This window comes from Schistocerca piceifrons, chromosome 10 (genome assembly GCF_021461385.2).
Source record: "Schistocerca piceifrons isolate TAMUIC-IGC-003096 chromosome 10, iqSchPice1.1, whole genome shotgun sequence".
NCBI classification, from domain to species: domain Eukaryota; kingdom Metazoa; phylum Arthropoda; class Insecta; order Orthoptera; family Acrididae; genus Schistocerca; species Schistocerca piceifrons.
The window spans coordinates 96070243-96084938 of record NC_060147.1 but is presented as its reverse complement, the minus strand read 5'-3'; the positions used below and the strand labels follow the sequence as shown (position 1 = coordinate 96084938).

At 40.3% G+C, this 14696-nt stretch overlaps 1 long non-coding RNA gene across 2 annotated transcripts; it reads right to left on the bottom strand.

Moving 5' to 3' along the window:
- Nucleotides 1–922: 922 nt before the first annotated feature.
- Nucleotides 923–14619, bottom strand: LOC124719010. Of its 2 annotated transcripts, XR_007005966.1 has the most exons (4): nt 14232–14619; nt 1399–1588; nt 1141–1301; nt 923–1053 (listed from the first exon to the last, which is right to left on the bottom strand). It is a non-coding gene; the product is annotated as an uncharacterized LOC124719010 (long non-coding RNA). The 2 variants fall into 2 exon arrangements; XR_007005967.1 differs by lacking the exon at nt 1399–1588.
- Nucleotides 14620–14696: the final 77 nt, after the last annotated feature.

Below are 14696 nucleotides of genomic sequence, written 5' to 3'. Positions count from 1 at the left end.
TGAGTACCAGAACAAACCAGGACATATGTAGAAGTGTATTTTTCAATGTAATGCAAAATTTCAGTATTATAACTTTAATACATCTACAAGAAACCATGAGATGGATCCCAAACAACATTCTTACAGTAGAATACATTTTGGACTTGCACAGCATCGAGATGAAGCATGCTATCCTTTGGCAGCTAAACAAAATTCTGATGAAAAACAAGCTTTAAAGTCAGGCATCAGGAAACTGGATTGTAAAATGTATGCTACTAATTACACATTAAAAAGTGCTGCATTATTTTGAAAATATTATGGTTCATAGCCCTGAAAAAATATTACGTTTGTTATTTAACCAAATGCATTGTACAATACATCACAACGTTCTATATAAGTAAAATACGCATTAAAATTCAAGTACTTTTAATAGCACACAACATGAAACACTACAAAAGACAATATCACATGTGTTTCTATTTGTCAGTTTGTATGCACTGGACTGTTGACAACAGAACAAGAATACACTTCCTCAGCCTTATGGAAACATGATACTTCAGCAATAATTGTCCATCCAAAGCACGATCAAAATACTCAGTTCATTTTTAACGCTGACTCACGAAGCAAGAGTACCAGTACGGTAGTTTTATGTCCAGACTGCGACTAAATCATTTCCGCAGGTACTGACGTACACTGACATAAACAGTGTATACTCTCGGCCAACACTTCACTGTAGATTTGGCTTGCAGTCTTGCTTCGATTCCTGCAAAAGAAGGAGAAGTATAAAGTTTTTGTTTTGTCAAAATCAAAATAACATCTGTGCCACAATTAATGAAATAAAATTAATTTCGTTCATCATAATCGAGTTATTGGAAAGCCTCCAACGCTGTCATTCCAAATTTAAATAATAAAAAAAGCACTGTACTTACTCGCAGAATATAATCTCGGGATCCAAAAACAGTGGAGAAATGCAGCAATATTCTTCCCAAATTTATAAATTATTTGTTACGTAGCAATAAGAAAACACAGTCAATGTAATGCATTGTAATTACTCGAGCAGACAGCATGAGCTTCCTGAAACAAGAACGATACTGTAACAAAAGTCTGTCCAAATTAAGATATGAGATATAATGAGATATGCATTCTATATTATAAGCGTACCATGCACTGTAACTCTCAAGCCATCCTTGCGCCCCAGAAACAGCAGTAGAACTGCAGCGATGTTCTTCCCAAATCGATAAATGACTTTTTATACAATTAATGAGGTATGCCACAATCATTATAATACACTGTGGGTTTTGCGAGAAATCAGCCTCAGACACCTAAAACAGAAGATGTACTGTAACAATACTCTGTCCAAATTAAGATAATTATATATTAAACCAGTAATGATATAAGAACTGTATATTGTATGCGTACCATTCACTGTAGGCATCCTTAGGCACATTAGTAATGAAGAGTATTCCACGAGTATTCTGTCCAAAACAGGATATTACTTGTTGCACAAGAAATGAGATCAACACTGTATTATGTGGCACTTCCCTACGCTTCCATTCATGTGAGCAGACACACCAGACTCCTGAAGCAGGAGTAACACTGCAGTCATTTTCTGTCCAAATGAAGATATAACTTGTTAAACAAGTAATGAGATAACCATTGTATATTGTAAGCATGTCATGCACTGTAGGTTTGGTTGCACTCAGCAGAGACATTCTTCCCAAATAAGGACATTCCTTGTTACACAAGTAACGTGGTATACCACAATCAGTGAAATACACTATGGATTATGCGAGCATAGAGCCTCAGACACTTGTAAATTTTGCGGGCAGACAACTCAGACTCCGGAAGCTGGAGGAGTACTGCAGCCAAATTCTGTCCAAATAACTTTCTTACTTGCTAAACAAATACTGAGATTAGCACTGTATTCTGTAAGACGGCAGAGCACTGTCGATTTGGGTGGCGAGTTTCTCAGACTCCTATAACAGGAGGAGTACTGCAGCCATGTTCTGTCCAAATGATTATCTTACTTGCTAAACAACTACTGAGATGAGCACTGTATTCTGTAAGACGGCAGAGCACTGTAGATTTGGGTGGCGAGTTTCTCAGACTCCTTATAACAGGAGGAGTACTCCAGCCAATGTCTGTCAAAAGCACGATAACGCCAGACCCGTACACAAAGACACACTGTCGGCACACTTTCTCAGATCGGCGGTGGGCTGTGGTGAATCAGCTGCAAATCCCCAACAGCGGACCACAGACACGGAAGGAGCCCGCAAACTACCAGAGAAACGCCACACAGGCAGACCGCGGCGATGCGCCACCGCGACTCGGTCGCAGGCGGGTCGGTATACCACCACAGCTCCTGATCTCTCTCCAGCGTTTCCTCCAGCTGCTGGAGATGCAGCTGTCGTCGCTGCTCCTCCTCCTGCTCCAGCTGCTGCTGGCCAGGTTCCTCTGCCGCCTGCTGCTGCTGTTCTGTCTGCAGAGGCTGCTGCAGCCCGTCCTCGAACTGTTTCCCCTCTTTCTCGTCCTTTTCTAGCTTCATTAGAAGTTTCTGATACAGCTCCTCCTCCATCTGCTCGTATATCTCGTCCACCACCTCAGAGTAATCACCCTGGCCTCGCCTCTGCAGGAGCTGACACTGCTCTTTCTCCGGCTGCTTATCCTGATCCAGCTTATGTTCCAGCTGGGGACGTATTCCGGAGCAGTCCGCTCCACAATAGCGCATCAGTGTCTCTGTGGCTACGTCCAGTTTCTCCAGCAGTGCGTCCACACGCCTGCACTGGCTGTTCGCAGCTTCCAGCTGCAGCTGCTGGAGTCTGATCGTGTCAATGATCCGCTCATCAGCCCCGCCTTCCAGCCGAAGGCGTCTACTGAGTGCAACCTCTCGCGAGACTCCTGCCATAGTTCTCTCCGCTTCGCTAAAAGCCAGACCTCGCTAGCAATGTCGCTTCCAACACCACGCTGCGAAACAGTTGAAAGGACGCGACGTTAAGTGCAGAAACCTAGCAACGGAACCAATGAGTAAGAGAGTCGTCCCATTGTTATTCACGCTGAGGCAACACAGAGTTGTTCTTTGTCCCGTTTGTCAAAAAACATCATCGCAGTTAAGTTAGGATAATCATACCGGTATTATTTTTAAAAATATCGTAATCGAATACGCAGCACTAAATATATTGGTGTCACGAGTATACCTTTTTCCTTTTCTCTGCAGTATACTAAATGTAGATTAAACCGAAGAGGAAATGAACATAAATTTCATTAGTGTTAAGCGTACAGAAAGGTAGCAATCGTGACCTGTTCAAGGAAACGTCGGTACCGACGATGTGGATGATCGAAATGAAGTGTTGACAGAAACGCACGAAAATGCAAACATAAAGCATAATACCGGCTGTAAATGGTCGCCATTATTTCCTACCATCCAAAATTGTGCCATTTGTATTTCAGAGGTAGCGCGCGATTTTACATTAACGAAAATCTTGAACGTTACCTCTTTCGGAATACGGTTACACTGTTCCAGAGAGTTTGTTATAATTGCTGTTGAAGTAGAAACTATTTTAACCCCGTCTAGTGGATAAAATGAAGGCCGACGACCCCTATTAAGACAGTTTTCTGAACTGCTGCGATTCTGATAGTGAATCCCGGTGCTTCGAGAAGTGTTAACTATATCAGCAATATTTTCCTTTATTTTTCTACATGCACCGTTCTCCTTGTTTCACATATCCACGAAGTCCACACTCTACGATATTATTTAACGATCATAATTGTCCATGGTCACATACATCACTCCTCCGCTTCTTAGTCCTTCTAAGGTACATTGAGAATCATAAGTGGTGACGAGACGTAGGTCTACAGTTGTGATTTGAGACCAAGGTTCAATCTTCACAATGAGTTGGGAAAGGTTCACCAAGACCAAAACACGCTCGCCAGGTCAGGTCAAATGTCAAAGCCATGGTGATAGTTTTCTTTGACTTTGAAGCGTTAGTTCATCATGAATTTGTCCAACATGGACTAACTGTTAATCGATGGTACTATTGGGACGTGTTGCGACGCCTGCAAGAGAATGTGAGAATGAAACGGCCTGAAATGTGGCGAGGCAATTCATGGTTCTTGCATTACGATAATACACCCCCACGTTCATTCCTGTTGGTGTGTTACTATTGCACAAAAAAAGAAATCAGTGTGCGCCCCATCCTTCACACTTTCCAAACATGAGCCCTGCGAACATCTTTTTATTTCCAAAGTTGAAAATCCCATCGAAAGGAAAAAGATTTGCAACGATTAACGAGATAAAGAAAATCTGCAGACGGCACTTCACGCGATCCAGCAGGAGGTGTATCAAGACTGCTTCCACAAATGGAAACGGCGTTGGGAGCGGTGTATCAGTTGTGGAAGAGAGTATTTCGAAGGAGACCATGCACAATAAGTAAAAGATAATAGCAGAAAAATTTTGTGAAAAAAGTTACGGAATTTTTTGAACAGACCTCATACAAACACATCAAATCAATATTTGTAAATGGAAATATGGAGCCTGCTTATATTATCCTTTATTTTCTTCCTGTGTAAGAAAGAAAGTCGTAAACAACTGTATTTTTTCCTTCAATGGAGCTGACTTTTTATATAACACAAGGTTATTTCATAAAATTGCTTCATCAATTTATGTTTTTATTTCTAACAAGGATAAGCATAAGCTCTGTTCTGTTATTGTAAACCTTAAATCATATTTAGCTTTCAGATATGTCCTCGTCGATGGAAGAACACTCAATGGAAATTTCCTGGCAGACTCTGGACTCAATGGACATTCTGGTCTCAATGGAAAGACTATTCAAGCCATAACGGAACATTTGTAATTTGTCAAGAGAACAATGCAAAATAATACAGGAATAATTACGAAAACACAAAAGACAAAATTGACTACTATAACTATAGCAACTGGGGACAAAATATATTGACGGAAAAAATCGCTACACAAAAAAATAATTAATGCAGAGTAATGAAATTCTGGGAACACATTTGTCTAGGTAGCAAGTGATTAATATTGTAAGACCACCGATTAACGTACGCGCGAGATAAGCTACAGCAAATGTGAATTGCTGTTACATTAATAACCGATATAACCACCAGAATTTTGAATGGAAGGATGTAAACGTGCATGCATTGTGTTGTACCGGTGCCGCATATCAGTTTGTGGGATGGAGTTCCATGCTTGCTGCATTTGGTCGGTCGATACAGATTATTAATGCTGGTTGTGGATGATGCTGGAGTTGTCATCCGATGATGTACAATTATGTGATCGAATGGAGACAGATCTAGTGACCAATAAACCAAGGCAACATGTCGACGCTCTGTAGAGAATGCTGGGTTACAATAGCGATATGTGTCCCAGCGTTATCCTTTTGGAAATCACACCCTTGTAAGCTGTCCGCGAATGGCAGTACAGCAGGTCGAGTAACCAGACTAACATACAAATTTTCAGTCAGGGTGCGAGAGATAACCACGAGAGTGCTCCTGCTGACGATCTCACGCCATACCATAACTTTAGATGTAGCTCCAGCGTGTTTAGTATGGCCGGCCGGAGTGGCCGAGCGGTTCTAGGAGCTACAGTCTGGCACTGCGCAACCGCTACGGTCGCAGGTTCGAATCCTCCTTCGGGCATGGATGTGTGTGATGTCCTTAGGTCAGTTAGTTTTAAGTAGTTCTAAGTTCTAGGGGACTGATGACTTCAGAAGTTAAGTCCCATAGTGCTCAGAGCCATTTGAACTATTTTGTTTAGTATGCACAGAGGTTGGTTGCAGGCCTTCAACCGGCATCTTTCTTACCACCACACAGCCTGGCACCGAGGCAGAACCAGCTTTTGTCAGAAAACACAACAGACCTCCACCCTGCCCTCCAATGAGTTCTTGCTCGACACCACTGAAGTCGCTACGCTAACGGCAACGGTTAGAAGTCAGTGGAATGCATGCTACAAGGGTCTGGTTCGAAGCTGTCTTTGAAGTTTGTAGCCGTTTCTTGTGTCGACAGTCGTGCCAACATCTGCTCAAATTGCTGCTGCAGATGCAGTACGATGCGCCAGAGCCATACACCGAAAACGGTGGTTTTCCCTCTCACAAGGGAACCTCCCCATCGCACCCCCCTCAGATTTAGTTATAAGTTGGCACAGTGGATAGGCCTTGAAAAACTGAACACAGATCAATCGAGAAAACAGGAAGAAGTTGTGTGGAACTAAGAAAAAAAATAAGCAAAATATACAAACTGAGTAGTCCATGCGTAAGATAGGCAACATCAAGAATACCGTGAGCTGAGGAGCGCCGTGGTCTCGTGGTTAGCGTGAGCAGCTGCGGAGCGAGATGTCCTTGGTTCAAGTCTTTCCTCGAGTGACAAGTTTACTTTCTTTATTTTCGCAATTTTATGATCTGCCCGTTCGTTCATTGACGTCTCTGATCACTGTAATAAGTTTAATGTCTGTGTTTTGCGACCGCAGCGCAAAACCGTGCGATTAGTAGACGAAAGGACGTGCCTCTCCAATGGGAACCGAAAACATTTGATCGCAAGGTCATAGGTCAACCGATTCCTCCACAGGAAAACACGTCTGATATATTCTATACGACACTGGTGACGGCACGTGCGTCACATGACAGGAATATGTTGTCGACCCACCTAACTTGTACACTTGGCGAATGGGTAAAAAGATTCTTCTACCTTGCCCGATTTAGGTTTTCGTGTGGATGTGATAATCACTCCCAAAAAAGTGATGAAAACATAAGAGTTTGTCGCGTAAACTGCAACAAATGAATGCAACAGTTTCACAGTCGCACAGTTTTCCCTGCGCTCTGTCAAAACATATGTTTTTAACTTTTTCAAATTTTTCCGTGTGTAGACCGTCAAATCCTGCGTATGTCCAATCAAATCTGAACATGTCCTGGAATTTTGGAGAGCGAAGTTGATTATGTGTGAGTGCCTGAACTTTGATAATTGTCTGAAAATAAAAAATTAAACTTTTCACTCGAGGGACGACTTGAACCAAGGACGTCTCGTTCCGCAGCTGCTCACGCTAAAAACGGGACCACGGTACTCTTGAGCTTACCCTGTCCTTGATGTGGCCTATGTTGCCCATGGACTACTCAGTTTGTATATTTTTCTTATTTTTTTCGTAGTTCCACACAACTTCTTCCTGTTTTCTCGATTGATCTGTGTTCAGGTTTTCAAGGCCTATCCACTGTGCCAAATTATAACTAAATCTGAGGGGGGTGCGATGGGGAGGTTCCCCTGTTAGTAGCCTCACGTGGCCCATCCGGAGCATGGTCTTCTTGAGACTATACATTCCCATGCCAACAATCATGTACAGTGTCAGGCATTCAGCAGTATCGCAGAAGAAACCAGCTTCTCTTATCCCTATTACACGATCTCGTTCAAACTACGTCAGGTGTTCATAATGTCGTCTTTGTCGCCTTAAAGGCATTCTTGACTAACATCAACTCATCTTGTCCAGTCTCAACGGTAACTAACGTTTACAGCCGTTACAGCGTGTACTTAAAGCAAATCTGATTAGCACAACTCCTTCTCGGTGTTGTGATTTTTTCCGTCAGTTTAGATTAACTTAGGTTGTTAGAAGAAGATTCCCCCCCCACCACTCCACCAACGTCAACATTAAAATTTTTTCCCTGAGAAACTTGACAATAAGTAACGTTTCGTCTCATTCCGTGCCACTGACAGCCTGTGTGAACACCGCCATTTGAAATGAATTGTGGAAATTTTTAACGCGACGTGATGTGTTCCGTTGTGTGAAAAGCGAGTCGGCCTTTATTAACAGCTCTTATTGTCCATATGAAAAAAATGAAAAATAGTAGATGAGTGTATTTTTATTTTTAGCTTCAACCCTGCGACGTCACGGTCGGCAAATACCTGTGCTATGTCATTACTGTTGGTGACAGGAAAGAAACTTTTGAGATTCATAAGCGACGAATGCGAAACATATTTTTTCCCAAAATTAACATTTAATGACTTTATCACTTTAAGAGAGTCTCTCTTGAGTGTTCCCTAATCAATACGGAATACATTGACATTGATGTTGAAAGCAGCTTCACCTTGTTGTTATTATGGGTCAATGATAACTGTTGGCACAGTTAATCGTTATTAATTCCTTTTTTGTGAATAAGCTGAATACTTTTAGAAGGAAGACTTTTGCAAATATAATAAAATAGCAACAATGATTTTCATCTAACACGGGTACGTATTGTTGGCACACTTCGACTTGCACTCATAAAGATGCACGTGTAAAGATCGAAAATCGCACAATGTCGCAACTGGCGCACGTAGAAATGAAAATTGAAGACTGTTCTATTTAGTTGTGTACTTTTGATTCCCCCACTATTTTTTAATTGTCGTCGCGAAATGGTCCTTCTTGCCAAATGCCATACAGTCTGTTTCTGACTGACATCAAGCAAATTTTATTTTGTTGCTGAGATCTGAAATGCAATGGCAGTGACAAAAAAAAGTGGCTGTTGCAGTATACTGTGCAATTTCTGGAACTCTACAAACAACATCCGTGTGACCGTGTCCGTGGATCATAAATCGTGGTACTTGTTGTTGTGGTCTTCAGTCCTGAGACTGGTTTGATGCAACTCTCCATGCTACCCTATCCTGTGCAAGCCTCTTCATCTCCCAGTACCTACCTCAACCTACATCCTTCTGAATCTGCTTAGTGTATTCATCTCTTGGTCTCCCTCTACGATTTTTACCCTCCACGCTGCCCTCCAATACTAAATTGGTGATCCCTTGATGCCTCAGGTCACGTCCTACCAACCGATCCCTTCTTCTGGTCAAGTTGTGCCACAAACTTCTCTTCTCCCCAATCCTATTCAATACTTCCTCATTAATTATGTGATCTACCCATCTAATCTTTGGCATTCTTCTGTAGCATCACATTTCGAAAGCTTCTATTCTCTTCTTGTCCAAACTATTTATCGTCCATGTTTCACTTCCATACATGGCTACACTCCATACAAATACTTTCAGAAATGACTTCCTGACACTTAAATCTATTCTCGATGTTAACAAATTTCTCTTCTTCAGAAACGCTTTCCTTGCCATTGCCAGTCTACATTTTATATCCTCTCTACTTCGACCATCATCAGTTATTTTGCTCCCCAAATAGCAAAACTCCTTTACTACTTTATGTGTCTCATTTCCTAATCTAATTCCCTCAGCATCACCCGACTTAATTCGACTACATTCCATTATCCTCGTTTTCCTTTTGTTGATGTTCATCTTATATCCTCCTTTCAAGACACTGTCTATACCATTCAACTGATCTTCCAAGTCCTTTGCTGTCTCTGACAGAATTACAATGTCATCGGCGAACCTTAAGGTTTTTATTTCTTCTCCATGGATTTTAATACCTACTCCGAATTTTTCTTTTGTTTCCTTTACTGCTTGCTCAATATACAGATTGAATAACATCGGGGAGAGGCTACAACCCTGTCTACTCCCTTCCCAACCACTGCTTCCCTTTCATGTCCCTCGACTCTTATAACTGCCTTCTGGTTTCTGTACAAATTGTAAATAGCCTTTCGCTCCCTATATTTTACCCCTGCCACCTTTAGAATTTGAAAGAGAGTATTCCAGTCAACATTGTCAAAAGCTTCCTCTAAGTCTACAAATGCTAGAAACGTAGGTTTGCCTTTCCCTAATCTTTCTTCTAAGATAAGTCGTAAGGTCAGTATTGCCTCACGTGCTCCAGTGTTTCTACAGAATCCAAACTGATCTTCCCTGAGGTCGGCTTCTACTAGTTTTTCCATTCGTCTGTAAAGAATTCGTGTTAGTATTTTGCAGCTGTGGCTTATTAAACTGATCGTTCGGTAATTTTCACATCTGTCAACACCTGCTTTCTTTGGGATTGGAATTATTATATTCTTCTTGAAGTCTGAGGGTATTTCACCTGTCTCATACATCTTGATCACCAGATGGTAGAGTTTTGTCATGACTGGCTCTCCCAAGGCCGTCAGTAGTTCTAATGGAATGTCTTCTTGAAGTCTGAGGGTATTTCACCTGTCTCATACATCTTGATCACCAGATGGTAGAGTTTTGTCATGACTGGCTCTCCCAAGGCCGTCAGTAGTTCTAATGGAATGTCTTCTTGAAGTCTGAGGGTATTTCACCTGTCTCATACATCTTGATCACCAGATGGTAGAGTTTTGTCATGACTGGCTCTCCCAAGGCCGTCAGTAGTTCTAATGGAATGTTGTCTACTCCCGGGGCCTTGTTTTGACTCAGGTCTTTCAGTGCTCTGTCAAACTCTTCACGCAGTATCGTATCTCCCATTTCATCTTCATCTACATCCTCTTCCATTTCCATAATATTGTCCTCAAGTACATCCCCCTTGTATAGACCCTCTATATACTGGTTCCACCTTTCTGCTTTCCCTTCTTTGCTTAGAACTGGGTTTCCATCTGAGCTCTTGATATTCATACAAGTCATTCTCTTATCTCCAAAGGTCTCTTTAATTTTACTGTACGCAGTATCTATCTTACCCCTAGTGAGATAAGCGTCTACATCCTTACATTTGTCCTCTAGCCATCCCTGCTTAGCCATTTTGCACTTCCTGTCGATCTCATTTTTGAGACGTTTGTATTCCTTTTTGCCTGCTTCATTTACTGCATTTTTATATTTTCTCCTTTCATCAATTAAATTCAATATTTCTTCTGTTACCCACGGATTTCTACTAGCCCTCGTCTTTTTACTTACTTGATCGTCTGCTGCCTTCACTACTTCATCCCTCAAAGCTACCCATTCTTCTTCTACTGTATTTCTTTCCCCCATTGCTGTCAATTGTTCCCTTGTGCTCTCCCTGAAACTCTGTACAATCTCTGGTTCTCTCAGTTTATCCAGGTCCCATCTCCTTAAATTCCCACCTTTTTGCAGTTTCTTCAGTTTTAATCTACAGGTCATAACCAATAGATTGTGGTCAAAGTCCACATCTGCCCCTGGAAATGTCTTACAATTTAAAACCTGGTTCCTAAATCTCTGTCTTACCATTATATAATCTATCTGATACCTTTTAGTATCTCCAGGGTTCTTCCATGTATACAATCTTCTTTCATGATTCTTAAACCAAGTGTTAGCTATGATTATGTTGTGCTCTGTGCTAAATTCTACCAGGCGGCTTCCTCTTTCATTTCTTAGCCCCAATCCATATTCACTTACTACGTTTCCTTCTCTCCCTTTTCCTACACTCGAATTGCAGTCACCCATGACTATTAAATTTTCGTCTCCCTTCACTATCTGAATAATTTCTTTTATTTCATCATACATTTCTTCAATTTCTTCGTCATCTGCAGAGCTAGTTGGCATATAAACTTGTACTACTGTAGTAGGTGTGGGCTTCGTATTTATCTTGGCCACAATAATGCGTTCACTATGCTCGTGGTACTTATAAAGACAGGGACCGATGACCGTAGCAGTCTGGTCCCTTTAATCCCACAAACCAACCAACCAACCTTATAATGACAGAAATATGTAGGCAGAAGCAATACGAGATACTGTAAACGAAACGAGGGAAAATGTACCACAAAGTGATGAAAGTGTATAGTATAGTATGGGTCACACAAGCAAACGTTACAAAAATCATTTAACCATTTTCTTTGATAATTTCAATATGTGAAAGTAGCAGATATTTTAAGTTAATATATACTAGGCAAGTGGCCTCTTCCTTGTTAAAAGAATTACAGAGGTATGTACTATTTACGCAAATTTAAGTGTTGCTTGTTACAACAGTATCCTGTATGTGTGAATTTATATGCATCAACAGTTCTGGTGCACCAAAAAAGCATTGAAATGTTCAGCAGCAGTCATCCAAATTTGCACAGTGTAATGCAATACCATATGAGGCAGGTTGTTGCAAATTTAGAATCCTTATTTTAAGTAAGACACCTTAAATGCAGTTGTTTCTATTTCTATGCATGGGGTTTAACTTTTTTTCATACAACCTATAATAAGTATATTGCAGTGAGGCAAATGAATTGCCTGAAGCAAGATCCCTAAGGTAACTTGCAACTTTAGACAAGCAGCAATAGCATCCCGTATTAGCGAATATTTTTTCTGAAGAGAAGTGCCTATTAGTCTCAATAAAGGTTCAAAACTACTCCTGATCATTCAAAAATGGTTTTCGAAGAAAGCTTCGATCCCATTTTACAACTCGCTAATTAGCATTCTAGACACTGCCAGCTCATTTCTCCTCACAATCGACTTTCGAGAGTCGCGGGCCGACATGGTTCAAATGCTAATCATTTCTGCTGAACATACTAATATACATTTACTGTGAATATGAACGTCATATATCTTGTCATTCAAGGTGTTCTGTTTTTTCTGAACATGAGTGTGGAAAATTTATTCAAAATAGGAAGAAGGGCAGCATCGGTCGTACATTTTTAACCCGTTTAATGCAGATTGATTTAGATTTAAGATTAGATTAGATTCAGTTTTCGTTCATTGACCCAAAAATAGGATAATTCTCGCGAGAATGGAACATGTCGGGAAGTATAACATAAAAAACAGAACATCTGAATATATTACTCACTTCCTCGATCATTTGTTTGGAGATTGTCAAGATATATGAATACATTAAACTGGCACTGCTAATATTTACAGAATTAATACATTATCCGAATGAAATACCGTTATGCACCTTTAATAAATTTATCATACACAAAATACCTTATCTTGACTATTGTGACCAAGAGCTATCAAAACTGAAACCTAACAAACATTTTTACTTAAGATAGCCTAACAGTCCCTGATAAAGATATTCACGTATGGAGTAGAAGGAGTTCTTACCAAAACGTCTTTGAAGCTCTGTTTAAACAGTGCTTTATCTGAAACCAGGTCTTCAATGGTTGCTGGCAATTTGTCGAAAATGTATGGTTCAGCTGCTGTGCAGCTATCTTTGATTTTATATCCAAGTCATGAAGACTCAGCATAAACAAAATTGTACATGGTACCACGTTGTCTTTACAGATAACAAACAGTCATCTGAACAAAATTCATTTGCGCTCTTGGGGAATTAAAGTTACTTTTGAAGCTAATTAAAATCCTACTTAAATACTGCTGTGTTTGTATTTACACATCACTAAATAATGACTGCTCTACACAATACTATAATATTTGGTTACAAGATTGATATCATACCTGTAAAGGCAATATTATATTTACGGAACTTGTCACCTATCAGAATCTTGGCTAACTCTAATCTAAAAATAAAAACAAAGCCGAACTGATGAAAAAAAAAACTTTCTGCTGTACCTTTGGTGTGTTAGCATCCAAGCACATAACATAAAAATTTTGAACTTGTACTCTTCAGAATGCAACACGTATGTTGCAGTGCTTGTTGTGCCTCCAGTTGCCATATACTCAATGAATACTTCTAATAAAATACCGTGAACTGGCTTGGCATCTCACGTACGTCTCCTCGGTTTTGTATAGAGCCGGACAGGTGCCTCAAAAATAATTAAAACTGATTTTACATTCGAAAATGACTTTCGTACTCTGCATATTTGAAATTAATTATTTCTCAGTGTCTCTCCTGTTATCTTGCTCTTACTGGCGTACTGGACGTCTCCAAACTGTGTCTACGAGATACCCATCTCCGTACCTCACATATGTAGTTCCCATTTTTCTTTGTCAGCGTCACTATGAGTGCTTCGGTTAAAAGATGCGCAGTCGTGTTAACTCCTGTAGATATTTGAGAGAAGGACTTTCGCCTGGAGCATACTACTGAGCTTATCGCTATGAATAACTTCACTTGTCACCATCTTCAAGATGGCGTATTTAAAGTGACGTTCCAAACTCCGGTGTTTCTGTGCGTGTGTGTGTGTGTGTGTGTGTGTGTGTGTGTGAGAGAAACACCGTTTCATATCGCCTTATAAAAAACCTTTCGTGTAAATCAGCACAAACCAGACATCCGTTAAATTATTGTATGGCTGAAGGACGATGAAATCCCACAAGACATACGTTGACACAAATATTTTCTGCAAATTTTTCGTTGTACTTTATACGAAAATCTTGAACGTTCTGAGATACGTTTCACACACACTCTTAGACAGGACGTAGTAACTCGAAATTTAATTGAAAGTTTCACTGTTCATCAAGAAACCAAAAATCATCCATAAAAGTATCAAATGAGTTAGCTTCTAAATACTACACTACAAGTACAGTAATCTTACATAAATAGAGGACGGTATAAAAACAAAAACGTGTACCTTCAAATTTTAAAAGTGATGCCTCGGTTAGGTAGCGTGCAGTTGTTAATTAGCGTTAGAATAATTCATGTCTCAAAAACGAATCTAACGAACAGCAGGACTGGAATATGCTATTTTGCATGCTTCTTTCGCTTGAGAAACATCTTATAGATGCAATTTAATGAAAATGCCTTCCTTTCGCTAGAGGGTGTGCACAGATGAGAGTTTATTCACCAGCATTGTTTCGCACAAATTCTTGCTTCACAAATAACTCATACGTCATGCTGCTGAACTAGCTGAAGCCATTAAATCAGTGGTTATCAGCGTAAGGTCTATGGTAATCAGCATAGAGTAGATTATTTTGCTGTTGTTTGATTGCCAGTACACTTTTCACCATTCAGTTCGCTACTTTTCCTGCTGCTACGTCACATCAAACTCCGGAAGTTTTATTTATTTCAAATTAATTATTAAAATAGGAAATTAATA